Below are 17,496 nucleotides of genomic sequence, written 5' to 3'. Positions count from 1 at the left end.
GAAGAGCAGTCTCGGGGTCCAGTGGCTGGAGTGCAAGCCCAGGGTCTGGCAACTGGAGAGCCAGCCTTGGGGCCAGCGGCTGGAGTGCAGGCCCGAGGCCCTGCTGCTGTAGTGCAAGCCCGGGTTCTGACAGCTGAAGGTCAGGCTCGGGGTCCGGCAGCATGAGTGCTAGGTCAGCCTCGGCAGTGACAACAGAGGACAGTTCGTAAAGTTCGCAAGAGTTGTCAGGAGGGAAGGCTGACAAGGGCACCGAGAACAACGACAGTTCATCGGAGATGGCTGACAAGGGTTCAGGGGGGAAGTCGGCGGGGACAGCCGACAAGGACTCATGTGGGGAAGATGGAACGTCGGCGGGGACAGCCGACGAGGACTCAGGTGGGACGGCGGCGTGGACAGCTGACGAGGGCGTAGAGGGCACACGCAGGTCGTCGACGGCTGGCGAGGGCTCTGGCAAGTCGTCGGGTGACGAGGGCGCAGAGGGCGCAGGCAGATTGTCGACGTAGACGGCTGGCGAGGGCTCAGGCAGGACGTCTATGTAGACAACTGGCGAGGGCTCAGGCGGGTCATCAGCTGGATGTCAGCGGAGACGGCCGACAAGGCATCAGACAGGGCGTCGGCAGGGACAGCCGACCTGGACTTTGTAGAGCTGAGCAGCGGAGGGCTGGGCAGCGGAGGGCTGGGCAGCGGAAAGCTGGGCAGCGGAGAGCTGGTCAGCGGAGTGCTGGTCAGCGGAGAGCTGGGCAGCGGAGAGCTGAGCAGCGGAGGGCTGGGCAGCGGAGTGCTGGGCAGCGGAGAGCTGGGCAGCGGAGAGCTGGGCAGCGGAGAGCTGGGCAGCGGAGAGCCGGGCAGCGGAGAGCCGGGCAGCGGAGTGCCGGTCAGCGGAGAGCTGGGCAAAGGAGAGCTGGCCAGCGGAGAGCTGGGCAGCGGAGTGCTGGTCAGCGGAGAGCGGTGGTGCATGCTTGTCGCCGAGCGGTGGTGCACGCTGGTAGCTGGGCTGCAGTGGAGGCTCACCGTCGCTGGTAAGCAGTGGAGCCTCACCGTCGCTGGAAAGCAGTGGAGCCTCACCATCGCAGGTCAGCAGTGGAGTGTTGAGCAGCAGAGTGTTGGGCAGCCAAGAGCGTTGCCGCGAGCGATGACGATGGCGCCCCCTCGCCCGGTTCCCCTTGACGAGGGCCACGCGAGACCCAGCCCAAGGATTTAGGGCTGACACAGTCTCACCGTAGGGTGGCTCAGGGAACGAGGGGTCAACAGGGGCGAGAGCAGAGCACACAAACCCAAGGCTGACTGACTGGGGTGCAGGCTGGTGAGCAGGCTTGAGAGCAGGCTGGGAAGCAGGCTGATGGCTAGCAGGCCGACGGTTAGCAGGCTGGAGATGAGGTGGGGAAGCAGGTCGAAGGCTATCAGCTCGAAGGCCAGCCGGCGCGTTGCCCATGGCCGCCCACAAACCCTTTATTGCCCCCTTCAGCTTGCCTGCTAGGTCAGGCCTGGAGTAGGCCAAGCGGAGAGCCCGTTTCAGGGATTCAATCTTCAGCTCTGCGCTGGTGGACGGATGAAGGCAGTCCTCCATTATGGCACTCAAGGACAGCAGCATGTTTGTGAAATCGTCCACCTCTGCCTTGTCCGCTGGGTCCATTATTGGTTCGTTCGTACTGTCACGGTGCGAGGCAGAGATGTAGGACCCAAGCGCAGGACAAAGGCAGAGGACGAGGCAGACACAGGGCGGATCGAATGCAAGGGGGTTTATTAACCAAAAACAGAGGAACAGGAATAATACACAGGAAAACGAGGGTACTAGGCAAACGTCACAGGCTAGGAACAAGGCTATGACAAAACAGTGACTTACTTTTACGAACGAACAAGGGACTGAACAAACAGGGGAGTATATATTATAGACACATGGTTAACTGGACACAGGTGAAACTAACTGACAATCAACACAGGGATAGGCTAGGACACAGGTGCAAAACAGAGTTAATCAGAGGACTGGTGAGACAAGACAGGAAACAGAAAACAAGGCAGACAGGAAACAATACTACAAAACAAGAGTACGGAAAACCAGGGCAAAGGCAACAGAGTACAATACAAGACCAATGCAGAACATAATGAACAACGGCCTAAACAGGCCTAAAGAACAGCCCTTAGGAGTCCAAACCCAAATAACGGCATTCAAGGTCCAAATAATAAGGGCACAGTCCGCGGCCCGAGGAGCGGACCGTGACACCATCTGAAAAGAGTTTGAGCCTGGGGCCTCCTTAAGAGAGTTATTTTCAAGATTCTTCTAAATGTTTTGAAAGATCTACAAGTGCATGTTGCATCACAAGCTTATACTGTAGATTGTCTATTGTCGAATAGCCTAAGTACACAATAGGGTTAATAGTGGTTAAACTGATTAGATCCTGACCGATCCAGTCGGTGTGGATGGAGATTTTAATGATCAATGAAGTTACACTGCCGTAACTCGTGTGAAAATGTGCATTGTGCCTTAAAGGGTAAGACCACTTTAGTAGAGGTTTGGGTTGTGTAGTTACCTTGCCATGATGTAACTCCAAAGGTGGGCAAGAAATCAAAAATAATTGTTCCATTGATTAGAAATTGATAATTCAAAATATGCTCCTCATTGACTTACATTGTACGGTAAAACAGCTCTCAAAGTCACTCTTTTAGCACATAAATGAACCCAAACATAGCTGATTCAGACAATATAGAGCATCACCAAACCCAGTACTGTTTGTTTTTTTAATAAAAATGTCAACTTCCTGTTGATTTTAATATTTGAAGATCTGGATCCGGATCCGCCGATCCAGTCCGGGTTTTCTACTTATTAAAAATGGCAAAATCAACAGGAAGTTGAAATGTTTATTTAAAAACAAAAACAGTACTGGGTTTGGTGATGTTCTATATTGTCTGAATCAACTTTGTTTGCGTTCGTTTTTGTGCTAAAAGAGTGACTTTGAGAGTTTTATCCTTAATGTAAGTCAATGAGGAGCATATTTTGAATTATCAATTTCTAATCAATGGAGCAATTATTTTTTATTTCTTGCCCACCTTTGGAGTTACATCATGGCAAGGTAACTACACAACCCAAACCTCTACTAAAGTGGTCTTGCCCTTTAAATGAGTTGTTGTAGGTGGACATGACAGCGGACCAGCATAAAAGCAGAGGTACGCTCTGAATGACTCCGACTGAATTATTTCAGTGATGATTTATTTGTTCTTTTATTGATGCCGGAAAATACATTAAAACAAGGTATGTGCTGCCTAAAACCATCCATTCCATTCCATTCATGTTCCTCTCATTATCATCACGTTATCATTAAGACCTGATGCCACTGTTAACGTCACCAAAACACCGGATGTCACCACAAGACCTGATGTTGCTATTAATGTCACCACAACACGTGTTCTTCCTCGTGTGCTGTGTTAAACACAAGAAAGAACATGTCCTGCGCATCTGCATTCTCTCTGCATCTTGATGAAAGTGTGTCCATTTACACACCCACATAAAGTGTATATAAGAGAGCTAGAGGTTACGTAGGTAACCCCGGTGCTTTTAGTTTAGGAGTGAGACACTCACTATGGGAAACAGCGCCATCTGGCGATGCAACAGAGCTACACAATACGCTCCCGGGGCCCCTTTATTTGGCAAGAGGGTATGTCACGTCACCGGCTGTCCCTTCCCCTTTCCGGAAGGACATATAAGGCACAGTCGTGACGTAATACTTCCTCTTAACACAGTTCCTCTGTTCGCAGTGGCGAAACAAAAGGGGTGTTTGGTGAGTGTCTCACTCCTAAACTAAAAGAACCAGGGTTACCTACGTAACCTCTAGTTCTTTGTCGTTTTGAGTCGTGAGACACTCACTATGGGATCTATAAACCCCCCGGAAGCGTTAAAACCGTTCAATCCCTGAAAAAAACGCACATGCCCCCTCCGGCCCTGGGGCCTGCACACTGCGGGGCCCCAACCTCTGGGGCGCCCAGACCCTCCGGGCCCGGACGCGGCATAAGGGATAAGAAAAGAAGGCCCTGACAGACCGCAGTCTGCCCTATTCAGCTAATAGACATACAAAGTCTGCAGTCTACTAACCCTGTAGCCAGGGGAACAGCGCCCCCTACTCCTGAGACAAACTGATCGTTGGTCCCAAGGATCATTTCAGGAGGAGAAAACCTCAAGTAGATGAGGCCGCTACACCTAGGACTGCGTGCGCCACCGAGGACGCCGCCACGTCCAGGCCATAAAAGGCTGCAAAGGTCGAAGGTGACGACCAATCAGCGGCCGTGCAAATCTCCTGACCCGAAGCCCCCTAGAGAGGGCCCAGGACGCAGCCACCCCTCCAGTAGAGTGAGCCTTCAGTCCACTTAGGTACTGGGGCTTACTTACTTACTTAATCCTCTTCGTCCCTAGTGGGACATAAGGCTTTAACGATCTGCCTCCATCGGGACCTGTCTTGTGCTGCATGTTGTGCCTCGCCCCATGTCAGGTTCATCTCCTTTAGCTCGGCAGTCACGGTTCGTCGCCAGGTTGTTTTGGGCCGACCTTTCTTCCTTTTCCCTGCAGGAGTCCATCCTAAAGCGACCTTAGGTACTGGGGCTCCACCACTAGTATAGGCGAGCCCTACAGCCTCAACGATCCACCTGGAGAGCGTCGCTCTGGCGATCGCTTTCCTCTGGTTACCGCGGCCACAGGAGACAAAGAGCTGCGTAGACGACCTGCTGGCCGCCGTCTTCTGACAATAGAGCTTTAAAGCCCTCACTGGGTAGAGACAGCGCAACCGCTTATCCTCCGCCGATGCGAAAGGAGGTAGATGGAAAGCCACCAACTCAACAGGAGCTGGTGCCACCACCCCGGTCTTGGTAACAAATGCCAGGTTCGGTTTCAAAAGAAACCTCCTGTCGTTATTAGAGAAACTCAAGCACTCCGAACTCACCGGGAGTGCGTATAGGTCACTAACTCCTTTAGCCGTAGACAGGGCCACCAAGAGGACCGTCTTAAGACTAACTAATTTCAGGTCTGCAGCCTTGAAAGGCCCAAAGGGAAAGCGGCAGAGTGCACCCAGCACCACTGCCAGATCCCCAGCTGGGAACAGAAGCCTTGTAGGCGGCCTAGCTTGTCTGGCGCCGCCCCCCCCTGAATGGTATCCACCAGATCAGGAGGCAAGCCACATGAGTCTAAGGTAGCCCTCTCAGGGGCCAGACCCACCGGTCTAGGTCCCGGGGCGGTCGATCTCGTTCCCTGCCAACCGCAGCCGGTCCGTGATCGGAGGGAGAGGTCATGGCCTGGCGTGAAGGAGAGGAGTCACCTCTGATCTCCACACACCCAAAACCGGCGCCACCAACAGCGCAGACAAATCGACCTGTGGTCGGCCAAACCTGGCGCAACAGCAGATCCGTTCCGCTGTTCAGGAGGCCCGGAACATGAGCCGCACAAATCGATGCGAGGCGTGAGTCGCACAACGTCGTCAGCTCGCATGCTAGTCTGTCTAACACTCGGGGGCCCAAGCCTCCCTGTTTATTGACATAACACATGGTTGTAGTGTTGACTGTCCTGATCAGGACAAGTCAACCGCTGATACGAGCCTCAAGGTGTCTGAGTGCGAGAAAGACTGCCATCAGCTCCAGGTAGTTGGTGTGGGCCGACTGTAGACTGAGGTCCCACACCCCCCTGGCCACGCGGCCCTCGTGGACGGCGCCCCAGCCTATGAGGCTGGCGTCCGTCGCGATGACCCTCCGTGAGATCACAGCACTTATACTGACACCCTCTGACAGAGAAAGTGCGCGTGACCACAGCCTGAGTGAATCCATGCAAAGTGGAGACACCAGACCCTGTCGAGGCTCCCTGGTAGGCGGTATCCTGAGAGCCCGCATCCACCTTTGAAAGGTCTCAAAATAGCCTACGTAGGCGGATCAGGTGTATGGCCGAAGCCATGAGACCCGCCACATGCAAGCACAGCCTGTAAGTGACTTTATTTCCTACGCGGAAAGACCTCACACAGGACAGTAAGCCGTCTATCCTCTCCTGGGACAGACGTGCTGCGAGCGTGGTCGAGTCCAGTGAGATCTATATAAGGGAGGTCTGCCGAGACGGAACCAAAACGCTCCCTTGGAAATTGACGGTAAAACCCCAACAGTAACCCCCTCAGGTCTATGTTGGTCCACCTGTCCCCCTGCAAAACCGTGCGCAGGAGCGCCACGGTCGTCAGCATCGAAACTTGAAATTCGTAAGAGACTTGTTGAGACCCCTTAATCCAGAATGGGTCGCATATCCTCCCCCTTCTTTTTTGACCAGAAAATATTTCGAAGAAAACCAGCCGGTTCCGATTCGTAGATAGTTTTCTGATAGTGCCCTTGCTCAGTAGAGAGAGACCCTCTCTCCCAGAGACATTCAATTCAATTCAATTCAATTTTATTAAAGTGTCAAATCACAACAAGTTGTCTCAAGACACTTTACATGTAGAGAAGAGACCCGACATCCCACCCTGAGCAAGCAATTTTGCGACAGTGGCAACGAAAAACTCCCTCTTAACTGGAAGAAACGTCAGGCAGACCCTAGGCTCTAGGGTGGCGGCCTTCTGCCTCGACCGTGTCGGGGGAAAGAAGAGAGAGAGAGGGAGAGACAGACAGAGGAGAGACAGAAAGAGATACAGTGCAAGTAGTAACAATAACAATAGCAGCAAATATAATAGTGTAACATAGTATATGCTAATATAATATAGTACAGCAATAGTGTGTATGCAGTATATAATGGTATAATAAGAGAATGTTAAGATAATATACAGTATAGTGTAGTGGTATAGTGTAATGTAGTAGAAATCCACGGTCGTGCTCCATGGAGAGGCCCGGTCCGCAGTCACAGTATTGAGCCGCAGCTGGGGGTCCATGGACCTGCGACGTGGGAAATAAAAGAAACTCCGGGGAGCAGGTCCCCGGTTGTAGAATTAGTGGCAGGCCTTACTAGAGCGTGAATCCGTACAGGGTTAATTACGATTGTACCAATGGGACACAAACCCACACAACCAAAGGGAGGACGAGAAAAGAGAGGACGAGAGGAGAGAGACATGGCTGCATTACCTCTCCGCATGAGAGAAACAACATTGTGTCTGACATAGGAGGTATGTAAAAGGCACATGGAAAACCACATCAGTGCAACCGCAGTGTGTTGTTGTTGTTGTCCAGGGGAGCTGACCAGTACAACCACAGTGTGTTACTGCTGTACTGAGCCTGACCAGTACAAACACAGTGTAACACTGACGTACCTGCTGTAATAAGCAACACTGTGTTGTTGTGAGTGAGGCTAGTTAGCCACTAAGTGAAACAACAGTAGCCTGACTGGGGGCTATAATAGCATAGAACTAGTCAAAGGCTGACTCACCATGAGCGAGGAGACGTTGAAATCCATTTCCAAGGGGATCGGTGACGTCGTCACGTGATCCAGCGGGTCTGCACGCGCGGTACTCGTCAGAGGTCGTGGAACGGTAGCGATGGTAGGAGCCCACCGCGGTGTTGCCTCAGCGGCTGTCTATGCGCTGCACTTAGAGAAACCACAATGCTATGTGTCGTTGCGAGTGAGGGCAGTTAGCCGCTAAGTGAAACCTGGGAGAACAATACCCTGTCCGTATGGTGTGGAGACGGGTTGCAAGCTTTCCACTGCGTTAAGCATCGAGCTAGAGGGTTGGGGAGGGCTGCTGGCGTCATTCGTCCCACAAACCGTTCGGTCGTTACCATGGAAACTAGTGACGTGGCCGATCGCTCCGGTGAGACCACACGTGTGGTGCCCACTAGAGACAGTATATGCTTTATATGACTGACTGGGAGATTCAAGGAAGTCACGTGACCCCGCACGCGATGCCTCCCTGATGTCAACATCCGGTCTGAACAGGTTGTCGCCATCTTGCCTACCTTCCGTGCGGTCATCTTGTGAAACCCTTTTACTACCGTGGCGTTTTGGCGCCCTCTCTTGGATGGGAGATCAAAACCGGCATGACCCCTGTGCCAAGGTGCAAAGGCGCCCTCTGGCGGACAGAGGTGATACTGGTTTCACTACCTGCACAGGTGTTATTAAATTCAGTGTGGCAAACACATTGGCATAATGGCGAGCATTATATAACAATATATTGATACAATCATAGGCATTATATTTGGTATCCCAGCAGTGTTTGGGAAGCCGAGAAACCGGCTCTTTCCCAAGCACTGTGGGCTTATTTAGACAGGGTTTGAATAATGCAAAGTGTGGTAAAAGTAACGACATAATGGCACAATGACAAGCAATATATAACAATATATTGACACAGTGATAGGCATTATGTGTTGTATACCAACAGTATATGGAAAGCCGAGCACTGGCCCTTTTCCAAGTACTTTTGGGCTTATTTCAACAGGGTTTGAAAAATGCAAGGTGTGGCAAGTGTAACAGACATATTGGCACAATGACAAGCATTATACAATATATTGACACAGTGATGGCATTATATGTTGTATCCAGCAGTGTTTGGAAGGCGAGCACCGGCCCTTTTCCTAGCATTGTGGACTTATTTCTACAGAGTTTGAATAATGCAAGGTTTGGTTCTTTGTAACAAATTTATTGGCACAAAAAACAGGCATTATATTTTGTACCGACCTCACAGAAAAGTGCAAAAATACCCTATTTTTCTTGATTGTAGAGGAGTGGTCCCTGACCCTGTCCTCTGAGTCCAGTGAGGGTCCCTGTCTTTTCCCCAACCTCCTCCTCTCCGCCCGAATATTCCTCGTCCGAGTAATAAACGTCCTCCTGGGGCTGGAACCTGCCGTCTGGAAGGACCGCTTGGGGGCGGGGGAGAGGGGGGGGAAGGGCCGCTGTTGTGTTGTTCCAGAAGAGAACCATCAGGAACAAAAACGGCGGATGGTGCCTGGCCGTGGCAGAGCTGGGAGTAGTGAATATCAATACTCACAGCGGCGGTGGTCGGGTGCTGGTTTCTGTGGCTCTGTGGGAGGCTAATGCTGCGTTCCACAGGGCCCGTGGCAGATAGTGGTGGGGTCCCAAGGTGCTGCGAGCGATGAGAACCGCCGCTCGTGGCTACTGGGGTCGAGGGGGGGAGGTGGGAGTGCCGTTGCGGCGCGTCGCGAGAGTCGCTAACGCCACTAGCATCCAAGGCCTCAGCGTCTCCGCGGTGCAAGGGGCCGGTGATGGCGGGCGACTCACCGCTGCTGCTGTCTCCGGCGATCAGGGCCGAGCAGTCTGGGAGTCCACATCGCCGTGATGGTAGGGGGCCATCGTAGGCGGAGACGCTGCTAGCGTTGGCCATCGTGAGAGGCGGTCGTAAGCTAGGCTAACAGCTCTATACGGGGAGGTAGCCTAAGGCAACGAGGTGCTAGCGGAAGCTGTGGCTGTAGTCTAGCAGCTAAAGTGGCTAGTTAGCAGCTAAGTTAGCGGCTAAGGTAGCTAGTTAGCAGCTAAAGGTGGCTAGTTAGCCAACTCGCCACGAGGTAGAAATAAGCTGTAAAGATGTTTTCCGAGGCGAGAGAAAACCTGTGGGTGATTGATCCTAATCTCCGCTTTTAGGGTTAGAGCTGGTTTCTCTCGTGAAGACTGGAAATCGAAGATTTTGAGTAGTTTTGAAGTTGTTTTCAGTTTTTATAAGCGTGTAGCCTAGATGCATCTGCGAACAGAGGAACTGAAGAGGAAGTATTACGTCACGACCGGGCCTTATATGTCCTTCCGGAAAGGGGAAGGGACAGCCGGTGACGTGACATACCCTCTTGCCCAATAAATGGGCCCCGGGAGCGTATTGTGTAGCTCTGTTGCATCGCCAGATGGCGCTGTTTCCCATAGTGAGTGTCTCACGACTCAAAACGACAAAGAACTGCTGTTTCTGATATTCAACACAGGACGAACCACAACACATCATTCTATTGAAGGTTTGACATGACTCCTCGTCTCCTCTGTCCTTGTTGTTACTTCTCTGACTTTCAGAGGTATCTCTAACATGTCTGTTTCTTTCTAGAAGGAAATCATCTTCATCTCCGTCATTATCATCATCATCATCATCATCATCATGACCATGAGGATGCTGAGTGTGCTTCTACTTCTCTGCGCTGTGATGGTCTTGACCACTGCTGCTGCTGCTCCTGCTGCAGTTGTGTGTGTGTGTGAGTGTGTGTGTGTGTGTGTGTGTGTGTGCGTGTGCGTGTGCGTGTGCGTGTGTGCCAGCGAGGGGATTGCTGAGTTCTATACCTAAAGCAATTTGTGTTAAATTAAGTTATCTTTTCCCAAATTATTAAATTCTACTATAAAATGAAAAGATATGCCCATCCATCCGTCTGTCTATCCTTCGGTCTATTCATCACCTTTGTTCTCCTTAGTAGGATGACCAATCAATCTGAGCTTGCACATGGGCATTGACTTTTCCCATATATACGCTGTTTATTAGTGTTTTCACCACAGGGTCTGTAGTCGCAATCCCATAGCTTGGATGAAAGGCAAAGCTAAGCAGATCTAACCTCCATGAAGAACCTCTCACTCCGCTATACAGCTCCGAGATGAGGTTCAATGTGGATGTCACCCAGAATCGGTAGAACGTCCGCCAAGGCTCCGCTGTTTACCCTTTTGTATACATCATGTCCAAAAAACTAATGGTAGATTCCAACGCGTACAGATGTTTAAGGTTTGGTTGGCTGGAAAATATTTTCGGTTGGGGCACGAATTAACTAAATCGCTTATTTAGTCAGCCTGTGGCCATGTTTCCCATTCAACCCGGAAAACCCCCCTACGTCCGCTGCCAGTACTGCTCCCGGTTTGGCTACAATGGGAAACATGGCCACAGGCATACTCTCCTGAAAATACAACAGACACTTGAAGTCAACCGCTTGAAAGCAACAACAACAACAACAACAACAACAACAACACATAAACTAACAAAATCAGAAAATCCTAAAACAAACTAATATGCAAGGAGGTAGTAATGAGCCAGTTTCAACAGTTACTATTAACCAGTGGTTGAAAAATTACTAACATTTCTTAGTTATTTACTTTGGTTAAAATAAATGTTAAATATCTCTATATTCTGATAGTATTCATTGCTATAGAGTGTTTGTTCAGTAAAAGGAGTCTCTCCAGCTCTCTATTAAACATAAAATGCTTTTTCAGTGCTCTCTCCTGATTGGCTTAAAATGTGTCACCTACCTGCAAATGTACTATATTCTGTTTATAGTAGTGCAGATTAACTGGGAATTACAGGCGAATCGTTCACTTCTGGATACAAGCACCACAATTGGCACACATACTCCTTAGGTAGTGCTCTTTTGATAAAACCTGTTAGCCACTTAAAAAATCAAGATGGCTGCCATTTTTTTCAAGATGGCCACCACCTTAGTGGAGCAGCTAGTGATATAATCTTTTAGGTTGTGATACAAGAATGAAATTTGGCACATATAGTCTGTAAGGGACACTCTTATAGAAAAGGGCGCTAGCCACTCAAAAATCCAATATGGTGACCATTTTTTTCAAGATTGCCACCTTGGCTGAGCAGTTGGTGATTTAATCTTTCAGGTTGTGATACAAGGATGAAATTTGGCACACATACTCTAAGGGCCACTGTTATGGAAAAAAGCACTGGCCACTCAAAAATCCAAGATGGCAACCATTTGTTTCAAGATGGCCGCCACCTTAGCAAAGCAGGGGGTGATATAATCTTTCAGGTCATGATACAAGCATGGAAATTGGGAGGAACAGTCTCCAAAAGTCATTTGACAATAAAACAATCACAAGCACATGTAATGTGAAGATGGTGACCATTTTCCAAGATGCTGTTTTTGCCCAATTAGTTTTACTCACATTTGCAACTTCACAGTGCTGTGCAGACAAAAACCCAATTTGAAGCATTTGCACCTTCCACTGCACCCTTTTTGGCAGCCACATTTGGTGAGTTCTCTCTGCAAGTGGTGAATTGGCTGTCCAGAAGACCTGCCATTCTTCACCAAATTTCTTCCATCCCCATTCGGCTGGACTTTCTGATTCTCGCTGACGCTGGGTGGACTGACCCCATATGCAGCCTGCCTGACAGTTTTGTCAATAGTTTGCCATCATTTAGTGTCTGGGCACATTCATGTAGTCTGTTGTTCAGGCTCATTGTCATTACCTGTCTTAGGTCAGATTCAGGGGATATTTTATCACAAAATATGCAAGCCAGACTATCATGACTGGTTCTACGGCGGTTTGTGTGGTCTTCATCTATTTCACTACTTTGAGCATCTGACTGTCGCTTCCTCACACCATCTAATTTGGTGTTGTTGAACATTTTTTGACAACTTGTGTGATACTTGGCCTGGTTTCTTCTCAAAGTAGCTTCTATGCCACCACCTTCATCCAGCCTTGCTGGGTTCAGGATCATTGCCATTTGATTGATCTCACGAAAGAGTGGAACATTGGTGGAAATTGGTGGTGATACTAGGGCACCAATAGTTGAAGACAACATTTCTTCCAATCAGTTTGCCTGTTGGCTAACATTGGATTTGAGTTTGCCATTTTTTGGTGGATTGATTTCTGAATAAGGCCGAGGGGCTATCCTTTTACCAACTTAATCAAAGTGATACCGCACATTCAGGTAAGGGATACAACTAGGTTCGGGTGACCTATACCTAGCCCGATCATTCATCCAGTGCCATTTAAGTCCTGTGTGATCTGTACACCTTCCGGGTAAGTATACATGCACAAGTCATGAATAGCCCCGCTTATCCTTGGCTCGGCTCTCCCGCGCTGGCACACCCAGTCAATTCAGGCACGGCTATCTAACTACATCTACTAACTATTACTAGCTAATTGACCTGGGCTGTTAGACAGCATTTGGGACACTGTTAAGATATACTATTACTACAGTATTAGTAAAAACTAGATCAGCAGACACTGAACCCCATGCTGAGTTACACAGCAGTGATGCCACCATTGTGCCCTGGATGTGCAATGACATTCACTCTATTATAATAAGCTATATAAGACATAATGTTACAACTCCTGGAAGTCATCTTGGAAAATGTCAGCCATTTTGAATTGTTTGGGTGGCCTGCTCCCCTTTTCACAAGAGTGGACCATGAAGAGTATTTGTGCCAAATATCATCCTTGTATCACAACCTGAAAGATTATATCACCATCTGCTCCGCTAAGGTGATGGCCATCTTGAAAAAAATAGTCGCCATCTTGGATTTTTACACAGGTTTCATCAAAAGAGCAATACCCAAAGAGTGTGTGTGCCAATTTTGGTGCATATCTATGACATTTTATTGTGAAATTACTGCACATTACTGTATATTCAATGGTGGCCATCTTGAAAAATGGCCACCATCTTAAAATCTTTGGGTGGCTAACATGTTTTTTATCAAAAGAGCAATACCCAGGGAGTATGTTTGCCAATTTTGGCGCTTGTATCTATTTGATTTTGTTGGGAAATGTAATATTACTGTATATTCAATGGCGGCCATCTTGAAAAATGGCCGCCATCTTGAATTTTCAGGTGGCTAACGGGTTTTATCAAAACAGTACTACCCAAGGAGTATGTGTACAAATTTTGGCGCTTGTATCCGGAAGTGAACGATTACTCCCCTTAACTGCCCCATGCACTATTACTAAAGCGCTGGAGATATCCCTGTGACCGAACAAACGCTCTGTTGCAATGATTACTATCAGAATATAGTACTTTAACATGTTTAACAAAAAAAGAAATCTACCAAAAAATATCACTTACCCTACCTTTAAGTTAAAGTATCAATTCTGCAATATAGAAATACTCTGTTACAAGTAAAAGTCCGGAATTCACAATGTACTTAAGTAAAAGTACAAAAGTATTGGCATCATAATGTACTTTAAGTACCAAAAGTAAAAGTGCTCATTAGGCAGAATGTCCCATTTCAAGTTTTCAAATGTATAAAACATCTTTTGAAAATAGCTACAAGAAAATAATCTACAAGATCAGAATGCGTCGCGATGCGACGCATTGTGAGCTTGTAGATTTGTTATTTTCAAATGGCCGAAATGAATATAGGGCTGTTTGTTAATGTTTGTTTTGTAATAATAATCAAAATCCTCAAAGTAACTAACTCAAGTTTTCAAATAATTGTAGTGGAGTAAAAGTATAATAGTTGCCTCTGAGATGTACAGTAGTGGAGTAGAAGTGAGTAATACTTAAGTAAAGTACAAACACCTCAAAACATCTGTTATAAATGTAGCTTTAAAAAAAAATGTTTTTGTGTTGTTGTATTCCAAGATACTAGTCCATACATGTATTTCCACCTGCCATCCAGCCAAGCTATAGGACTGTAACTACATATCCCATAGATCTGCTTGGCTTTGCCACTCATCCAAGCTATGGGATTGCGACTACAGACCCTGTGGTGAAAACGCTAATAAACAGCGTATATATGGGAAAAGTCAATGCCCATGCGCAAGCTCAGATTGATTGGCCATCCTACTAAGGAGAAAAAAAGGATGAGGATGGACAGACCGAAGGATAGACAGACGAATGGATGGGAAGATTTGTTCATTTTATAGTAGAATTTAATAATTTGGGAAACGATAGCTTAATTTAAAACAAATTTGCTTTAGCTATGGAACTCAGTAATACCTTCATAGGCACACACACACACACACACACACACACACACACACACACACACAGACAGACACACAGACACACGCACGCACAGACACACACACACACACACACACACACACAAGCACACGCGCACGCACGCACGCACGCACGCACGCACACACACACACACACACACACACACACACACACATTATTGGTTTCTAAACCAAGTCGGCAACATTGGGATGATGAATATTGCATTTTCAGATTTGCTTCTGTCAGCACAAATAAATCACAACCAGTGTGAAGAGAGTGGTGCCTTTCATGAGTTCATTTCATTAAGCTATGCTTTAAAATAACTTTATATTGGTAGAAACATCTTTTAAATATTTTAACTCACTTAAGTTACTTTTAAGTATACTTAAAGTATGTTAACTCAAATTGTAGATTGGTCTTTTTAGGCTGGACGGACGGAAGGACAGACACACAGACAAAGCCAGTCCTGGAGTGGCTAGCACCACTCAAAAATACACACGCGCACGGACACACACATACTATTACGCATTATTACTACTATTACTTGACACAAATGTCACATGAAATCATGTGGGTGTTTGCGTGCGTGCGTGCGTGCGTGCGTGCGTGCGTGCATGCGTGCGTGCGTCAGTGGCGCCGGCGCCTGTTTAATTAAAAGACACTGTGTCCCCCCACAATTTAGTACAGCTGGGTCCCCCCTATACTATATTACTATATTACTATATTATATTACTATATTATTGCATAGTTAATTAAACAGGAGTCCATTTGGTTACAGCTGACTTTTGGGATGAAGAAAAAAGAAAAAACCTGACATCTACACTTCATGGAGTACATTTTAACCAAATTTACCGAAATACCAAAATATTAACAAAACCACCCGGAGAAAAAAAATGAACTTTTCGCACGGACGGCATGCACGCGCGCGCATGAGTCCCCTGATGTGTCCCCCCACCTATTTTTCCATTCCAGCGCCCCTGGCGTGTGTGCGTGTGTGCGTGTGTGCGTGCGTGCGTGCGTGCGTGCATGCGTGCATACTATTACACATTACTTGACACAAATGCAACTAAGTAGATTAAAATAGAAGGTGTGTTTAAGGATAGAGAAAGAGGAATTGAGGACAGAACAATGAATGCCTCCGCTGGCAGCTGAGGAGGGCCTATAAAAGGAAGTGTGACCACGAAAGGATGAGTCTTCATTTTCTGTCTGTACAAAATATTATGCAGTGTATGTTAGTGAGGTAACTTCCTGACGTCAGGTATATTGTAAACACTGAGAAGAATAGCAAAACAAAAGGAAGCAGTGCACCACCTTGTGGTACCAACTGGCATTGCATATGCCTACTGACTGTTACAAGCTGCCTAATCTAATCTGCATTATGGATATTTCATCAGATAAAACCACCATATTAACATCTACCACCTGCACCCCCCCCTCCCAACTACAACAGTTGCATCTTAGATCATCTCTGTCTGTGACCTTGTCACAGTCAAATAAGGGAATGAAGGGGAAACAAGGTGTCAAATTGCAGCACCTGAGTGACATTCACTGAGGAAAGAGAGGGTGACGGCTTCAGCCTGTAAGGAGGTAAGCCATGTTAGAGGGCCGAGTGCAGCTTGGATGGGCTGGCTATGACCCACTTGAGAGACCATCATTTGGGTTGGTTGAAATTAATGCCCAAATACACAAAGCTATATTGACTGCAAGTACCTCAGAGTTGCACCATGCCAATAATACACATGCTCTCCTTCAAGTTGTGTGTGCCAAGTGCAGGGGCAGATGCTGATTATGGGTATGGAATGGTGTGATTTGTTGTTTATGCCCATGATGACTTGTTTGTGCAGTATAATTACAGAGACACGACTGTGTTAAACACCCTAAAACAGACGTGTGACTTGTTTTTCTTGTACACATATCCGACAAAATATCTCTCTATGCATCAGTAACTGAAGAGCCTCAATGCTGTGGAATTGAAACATCCATGCAATACATCATTTAAGTAATTTATAAGTGACCACTGTTCCTAATAGGATGAGTATATACAGTGGACATATTTCATGTACTGTATGTGCAAATGTACATTCCTTAAAGACATTTTAGTTACTAGTACGGTCACATATTAAACAAAACCAATGAGTAAAAACAGCAGAAATACATATATAAAGTTATCAGTTCTCTTTCCAACAGACATTGGGCCTCATGCAGCAATAAGTTCCTAATGTTTCCTCTTACATATCTTCCTAAGTGAATTCCTAAGAGAAGTTGAGTCAGATTCATGAAACGTTCTTAAAAGGCAGAATTGTTCGTAACTATGTTCTTGATGATGATGAATCCCAATCCTCGTAACTTGAAGGGGTGTGCCAGTTCATCCTAATTACCATAGGGAGCCGCCCCACCAATCCCCATATAAGGCATGACTGCATGGCTCTGCCTGCAGTCACACCTGTGTGTGATTGCTGCACACAGAAATCACAGGAAATCACACACAGAAATAAAATTGAGAGAATGAAGTAAAGAATACCTAAACTGTGGTGGAACACCAGACTCCAAACATATAAATAAATTAATTAATAGTTATGTGGACGTACTTCTGAAGTGAACAGCAAATTATTTTATTTAATTAATGAATGTATTTTATTATTTCTCTCACATTAATCAACATATCACCACTAGACATCAATGTACATTTGCTGAAATTAGCTGTTAAAAATGTTATCCATATTTCATGTTCAGGAGTAGCGTTAGTAGTGGATATAAAACATTGTATTACTGAAAGCTGGTGGGTGGATATGGAGGGTCTTTAAGGTAGCAGCTGCTTGGTATGTAATGGGGTGGAAATAGGGGTGTGGTGGGTGATATGGTGGTGCAAGGAGGGGTGTAGGGGGCTATGTGGGGGGTATGGGGATGG

The 17,496-nt window shown here is 47.2% G+C and overlaps 1 long non-coding RNA gene across 2 annotated transcripts in view; it reads left to right on the top strand.

Annotated features, from left to right (window-relative positions):
• The first annotated feature begins 9,849 nt into the window (after positions 1 to 9,849).
• The window catches only part of LOC308081351, a 36,559-nt gene continuing 28,912 nt past the window's right edge, over positions 9,850 to 17,496 (top strand). The window contains exon 1 of one of the 2 annotated variants that reach the window (XR_013932832.1): positions 9,850 to 9,888. This is a non-coding gene — a long non-coding RNA (uncharacterized lncRNA). The remainder of the gene's footprint in view (positions 9,889 to 17,496) is intronic. The other variant, XR_013932833.1, reaches the window with a different exon arrangement.

Source organism: Gymnoscopelus braueri (genome assembly GCF_963280865.1).
Source record: "Gymnoscopelus braueri genome assembly, contig: SCAFFOLD_170, whole genome shotgun sequence".
Lineage (NCBI taxonomy): Eukaryota > Metazoa > Chordata > Actinopteri > Myctophiformes > Myctophidae > Gymnoscopelus > Gymnoscopelus braueri.
The sequence above is the reverse complement of the archived record's forward strand: the minus strand, read 5'-3'. Positions and strand labels throughout refer to the sequence as shown.